The 7255-nt window shown below is 36.4% G+C and overlaps 1 non-coding gene across 1 annotated transcript; it reads right to left on the minus strand.

The window, feature by feature from the left end:
* Nucleotides 1–5671: 5671 nt before the first annotated feature.
* On the minus strand, nucleotides 5672–5832 carry LOC113463283. The gene has a single exon (XR_003387271.1). It is a non-coding gene; the product is annotated as a U1 spliceosomal RNA (small nuclear RNA).
* Nucleotides 5833–7255: the final 1423 nt, after the last annotated feature.

Raw genomic sequence — 7255 nt, forward strand, 5'->3', positions numbered from 1 at the left:
TGAACTTAGAAATTAGCATCTTACAGGGGCTAGTACAACATCGTTCGGTTTTACGGGAACCTTCCACTACCAAAAGTTTGGTCACTAAAAAACTCAAACTTTCTGCCCAATTTTTTCATCGAAAAAAGGCGCCATTCGTAAAAGTTTTCCTGGACTAAATTTTTTTTAGTCGCTGGAGGTGAACCTTTAAGGACCAAAATTTAGTCGCCAAAAGTTTTACCTCCAGCCCGCCAACTTGGTATTGCTTTTCCGCGACCAAATATGCATTTAGTAGGTGTAGGACAATTATTCAGTAACTAACAAGAATGTTGGTCGCATATAGCTTTCTTTTTAGCGACCAAACTTTAGTCACTAATCGTTTTACCTCCACCCCGCCAACTTGGTTTTGATTTTCCGCGACCAAATATGCATTTAGTCAGTGTAGGACAATTATTCAGTAACTAACAAGAATGTTGGTCGTATATAGCTTTATTTTCAGCGACCAAACTTTAGTCACCAATCGTTTTACCTCCACCCCGCCAACTTGGTTTTGATTTTCCGCGACCAAATATGCATTTAGTCGGTGTAGGACAATCATTCAGTAACTAACAAGGATGTTGGTCGCAAATGGCCTTATTTGCAGCGACCACTATTCATTTAGTCGCCGAAAGTGGTCGCTGAAAGTGTATTTTCTTGTAGTGACTTTCTCTTATAGAGAAGCTCTTTTCTGGACAAATTCTTTTCTTTACCTTGACCATGAAGTGCCATGGGATGACCTTTTCCTATTCCGCTCTTGCTTGACATGATAAACAATATTGCCCAGCATTATCTCAGTTATTTAATCAATTTTATGGTCCTTTTTTTAGGATAATTACTTTTCTGCACTTCCATTCAAAAATAATATTAAATTAAAAAGATTTCTTGCCTATCTTTGTTAGATTCATGTACCTTTGTTGAAATAGTGTACTTGATACCTATCCATTTTCATATCATTTTTTTAAATATTTTATATTTATTAAAAAAAATTATTATTAAAAAAAGCCTCATTCATTGGATTCGCCTTAGGCCCCCAAATGTACTGGGCCGCCCCTGTCTATATCCTACAATGTTAGGAGCCTCATGCACTAGATCATGATTTGTTTAGCATTGTTATCTATTTCAGAATGAATTATGATTATTGGACACCATAGTTTAGAGCATAATGGCGGGCAAATTCTCTAATTGTTTGGGTTCATCATCAGAACAAGTAACCAATGGCACCATGCTTGCTCTTGCTCCATCCCATCCGGGTGCACCACGAAACTCATCCGTAAAGAGAAAAGAAAGTTAGATGGCAAGGGGTAGATATGTGCACGGACGTGCCATAAGTGTCGGATTAGTTGGAAAGATGGTGATCGAAAAGAGATGGAAAGTAATGTAGGTTCAGGTGCGTTGACTTTCAAAAACTTTCATCGTTGTCATCCCACTATTCGAAGAAGATGGATTTAGATAAAGATAGGAATGCAGTACTGGGCAACAATAGTAGAGATTCTAAGTTATAGCTGCTCCTAAGATAGAAATTAATGGCAGATTAAAAACTAAAATAAGAAAAAATGTATTGATTTGGATTATCGAATGTGTTTCTTTAGAAAGTACAATTTTCACTTATCTATACTAGAAGTCAATAATTGCCTACTCTAACGGTTGCTATTATGTCTAACGTCCAGTCCTGATAATTTTGATAACCGAAGTCAGTTGTCCTTTCACTATGCACGTTTATTGGTATAGTTGCTTTGCACTAACTATCAGACTAGTAAATTTATCTTTTTAGCATTTGCCTATTCAAATGTCTTACATTAGTTGTCTCTCTTTATTCCTGCTTATAATTTGATCTCCTTACTTCGAAAATATCTTAGAGATTGATTTTGTCACCTTGATCTACTCCTACCAACCATCTAACTTGATATGCCTTATATTGTGGTTGGTCTATCGGTTTGCTCATCAGCATTATGACAGGGTTTGTACCACCATAGGTAAGATTTATCTTGACAGATGCTATCCAGTCCAGTAAGTATCACGTGATTTACATCCGTCTTTACTTCGCTTAATCCATGTGATGCTTACTTATGATCTCCAATTAAGTTGTTGAGATGAGGTGTAAATACACTCGCCCATTTCAGTTGTAAGGGGTTTAGAGGGCATGCATAAATACCCTATCTTGATCAGTCAGTCAATGAATTATTCTCTTTTAGATGCTATTCTACCCCTCTTCCTTTTATATGGTGGATTCTATGTTGGCCCTGGTGTATTCTGTGAATGAGAACGAGATTGATCGGTGAATTCTTTGGTCACAACATGCTTCAAGGCTTCAATTACTGAAGTCCTTAATATGGATAAGCCCTCTTGGTAGTGAGACACTAACCCACAGGTTATCCTCTAGGTAATTTAGTTTCTTAATCTCTTAGCCTTTAGATTTTAAATTTTATTTCTACGTTCCTCCTGGATTTGGTTTAATTTTTTATTTAATAATTCAGACTATTACTTAGCAAGTCCAGCATTTTGCTGGATAACTCCTAAGCTAAAAGCAAGCTTTCCCCTTCCCCTGCACCTTGTTTTTACCACAAGACGCAACTCTTGACTATGAGCTAATAATTTTGGCTCTTTTATGATATCCGGGAACCAACAAGTCGTAGCAACTAGATTGGCACCACATCCTATGATCTAGCCTAAGTCCAAATAATTTTCAAGCTTAAAAAGTAATGAACTCAGTGCAGGCCCTAAAAAGATTGAATAGTATATTTGTACGATACAAGATTCCCTACAATTGTAGTTGTAAAAAATTACAATAATTGGTATATATGATAAAATTTTATTAAAAACTCTTCCCATAATCAATATGCACAACAAATTTGGGCAGGTGAAATGATAAAACCATGATGAATCTCCCTTTCCATTGAAAACTAAGTGTCCAGAGTCCGAACCTAAGTCGCAGCTCAGAAAATTTGTCTTCTAACCTCCGATTTCAGAAATACTCTGCAGAGACTTTACTCTCACATACTGTAAAAAGAAGGTACCACATGATATGAGATATTATTGCCTAGTTTGCATTGATTGATGCATAGAAAACTTATTGCTCGCACTGCACGTATGTGTATGCAATCAACCATAACCTCGAATTTTTATAAAAGTGTATCAAAAATATATTTATATAGAAACCTGCGGTTGTTTTTGGTTGCATGTCATTCAGTACAGGTAATAATTAATTTCTTTGATACCACGCAGCTTATCCTGATCCTTCTTGTCAAGGTGCATGACTGATGGTCATTTTCATGCGGATTCAATGTTCCGAGGGTCGGTCGATGTCACTCGAAAAACAAAGAATTTCGATGCACAATCCGAGCGGAAATACCAACAACGTTGAAGAGCACTTCTTGCTGTGCGGCCACGTCACACGATGGAATTGTCGCTATACAATATCACACGTTGTTGTGCGGCCACGTCACACGATGGAATTGTCGCTATACAACGTTGAAGAGCACGTCATGTTGCATGGTAGAATTGTCACCATACAATCTAATCACCAGTCACCACCAGAACTTCCCTCCCACCGTATGCGAGATGAGAACAACGCTAGTCCCTGCTTCTCGGTCGCTCGTTTTCGGCGCTTCCCGTACGTCTCTTGCCGCGAGGATTCCTTATTCTGTACAATGGAGGGATGGATAATTCTTATTCACCGTTTGATTTAAAAAAATTTAAAAAAATAGATAAAAATAAGAGATTATCTGTCCATTCTGGCTCATTAATTTACATCTTTCTAATTTAAAAAAATACATGAAACAATGAAGTATATGAAGATTGGATTTCTATATTAACAAAATTATCTTTTATTAATTTTTTAATAAAATTCTAATATTTTTTTATCGTACAAGTATCATTCATCCTTTTGCATTCTTTTGATACCAAATAGGTAAGAAAATCGTTCCCATCTCTTCTACATTTCATAAAACACCTAAAAAGATGAATGAAAAATTCTTCCTTCTTTTTCTTCATCCATCTTTCTTTTCTTATTCATTCTTTTTTTCAATCCATCCTTCGTGCCAAATAAAGGATTAAGGCTGATCTACCATAACTAACTAGGGCTCAAATTCCTAGGTGTGTGCTCGTGGCCCTAGCTTGATTTTGGAGTGTATATATATATATATATATATGAAAATAGAGATATGGGGTTTCTTTATTATTTCAATGCTGTGATAACATTCCATGTATAATTAAGGCAATTAAGACTCAATGGATATGGTTAGATATCCAAGATTAATATTTTTTTATTTTTAGCTAGTTCATTTCCCTCTTAAGAAAAAGAGAAATACTAAGCCGACATTGTGTATATTAAGATCTGAGTACGTCTAGAGACAATGAAAGTGTATATATGGTGGACATCAGGAGAAGGAATTTGTATGATATCAGTAAAAGAAGCAAAACAATTATTAAAAAGATCTGAAGAATTTAGTTTATTCAACACATATAAATACTGGATATTCAAGATGCATGAGGAACCTCCTGATGGCCTTTTAATTAGTAAGAAACCTGTAAACCACTTGGGCACAATTCGAAGCAACTTTACTGAATACTTTTTTATGCTTCTGCATATAAGATATAATTATGTATCAATTGAAGGTATTCCTATTTTCTAGCAGATTGTAATTGTAATGTAATATTTCAATAATCAGTTCTTTTCATCGAACAAATCCAATCTCTTCGTCTTTAGTAGTACACACACAAAAAAAAGGTTTATTTTATTCTTTTAAATTTTTTATTGAAAATAATTAAAAATATCTTTAAGTATTTTTGAATTATATATTTAAGTAAATAAATGATTCATGGTTGTTCTTTACTTCCACTACAATTAACAAATACCGAACGATGTAGAACTGTATTATTTAAAAAGTTATCATTTATAGTAGAAAAATATTAATAATAATTCATATCATTTTTGTATTATATCTTTTCTATATTGTTAGTATTTTTATCAATCCAATTTGGCCGGTTAACTCAATAGTTAGATTGTTAGATCGATGACTTGATAACCTGGCTCTTTGGTTGGGTTGATCTCCAGACAGGTTTAATATATGATTAGAAAAGATTGAAATAACAAGCCGCTATTATTCAACCCCTTAGCGATTTTAGCAACTCTGCCATTAATACTCTTAATTGTAGAGCTATAGAATATCAATTTAGTTACCTTCAACAAAAATCAACGCATCTTAGTTTTATACATACACCATTATGAATCAGGCTGTTTATTAGTTATGTCAACATCTATAAACAAACTATGGATGCAATCATCTATGAAGTGGTTGCACCTTCAAAGAGAGATAATTCGACGCCAAGAAAACTGTTGTTGTCAAAAAACACAGTTAAAGGCAAGGAAGCAAAGGCAGCATTGACATGGTGAGGTGTCTTTTTTTTCACCTTAATTTTCACAAAGAAGGGTATCAGCAAGACAGCTAAGCCAGACCCCGGTCCCAAATTTCTCCCGTCGGAAAGCTTCAAGCTTTGGCCGATCGAAGACTGGTCTGACCCAACGACGACTCTGCAGGACCGATCTTGGCCCACCAAAATCAAAAATATTCATGCAGAAATAAAGAAAACACACTAGATTTTAAATCAAGGAACTCAAGCCTAGCCAGAAGACAAAAATTAGCTTAAGAATTTGGCAGGGGCCGCGCGGACGCGTACCCCCACTACCACAAATTATGACGTCCACTCTCCCACTTGGGGAGATGGTAGGCCAGGGCCCCCACCAAGTGCAATGTGGGCCCCTGACCTAGGCCATGGGCCTTCAGGATCACCCATCGACCCCGTCCAGGTAAGTATGGTTGAACGTACAACGGGCGCCTCCTTTTATAGACTGTCGGTCCTCTCGTGCTGCCCGCGTACCCGATGTGGGACTAAAAGCGCCCTGCATCGCATGATCGGCGAATGCTCGTTGAAATAAAAGCCCGGCCACCCGCAGAACATCCATTCTTGTGATAATAAATTTACAACCACATTCAAAGTAACGAAACAACTGATAAACTTCTGGCCATGGGCCTGATAGTTAGCAGCACTTGTCTGCAGGATTGCTTAATTGTTGCAACAAACAAGTTCCTTCCCCCCACAGCCAAGTATACAAAATCTCTTGCTAAATCACAGGATCTGGCTGATATGTGATCATCCTATAAATCTGAATCTTTTTAGCCAAACTACGGTTGTTAGAGCTCTCTTAGAATTACTGCACCAGCAAAATATCTCAAGATTGCATAATTGATCGACTGGAATATTAATGTTAAATTGAATGTTTTCACTTACATATATATATTCCCATTCCGTTTTTCTTACTTGTTTCAAATAAAATAAACTAAAAAGATTGTTTTACGATGTCTGGATTGTGAGAAGAGAGAGAGAGAGAGAGAAAGAAAGAGAGTTAAGAAGGAAAGTGTGTGAAGAAAAGGGCTGTGAGCTTGAATGATACTACTCAAATAAACTCTCAGTTGCATGATCTTGTCATTTTTCTGGATTTACAACATGTAGCTAAACTTCATTTCAGATAAAGCATACATTGCAAAATCACAAAATATCATGATTACGAATTACATGCAAGCAGGTAGGTCTCCGCCAGCCTTTTCTTTCGTTATCAGAAGCTTATCGGTGCATCACATTATGTTCTCAAACAAGCTACCTTCCCATTCAAGAAGTTACCAAGGCTCCCTGTCGGGCATGAAGAAATAGATCTTTTAAGATGATAGACTAATAGAATTATTAAATAAATAACAAGAACACGATGCTGAAAAGATTCCTGACGTAAATCTTGGCTTGCATATATGATGACAGAAGCTACAAGCATACACATCCTGAACCAAAGATATAGTAGTAAAGGTCTTTTCGGTTTCCATATCATTTTGTTCTATTATTAAGAAAAGCAACAATTGCTCCAAAACATATCTTTGAAAATCGATAACGTCAGAAAAAAGAGAAAAACGAAAGAAGAAGAAGAGACCAATACAAAGGCAATGCGAAGGAAAAATTAGCAAAGACAAATTAATTAATGATATGTTATGTCTTGAGGCATGAAACTTTCAGCAATCTCTTGCAGTCTATATTTCAGTTAGAGAAGTAAAAAACGAGGAAAAGGAAAAGGGAAAGTAGAAGGGAGTCGTGGATTATATACGAGAAGGAAGAAGAGACGGCGGCCGTGGAGGAGGTGGAGGAAGAATGTCTACGTTAGTCCATGACCTGGGGACTCGTCGGGAAGAGCTTC

Source organism: Phoenix dactylifera, chromosome 3 (genome assembly GCF_009389715.1).
Source record: "Phoenix dactylifera cultivar Barhee BC4 chromosome 3, palm_55x_up_171113_PBpolish2nd_filt_p, whole genome shotgun sequence".
NCBI classification, from domain to species: Eukaryota; Viridiplantae; Streptophyta; class Magnoliopsida; order Arecales; family Arecaceae; genus Phoenix; species Phoenix dactylifera.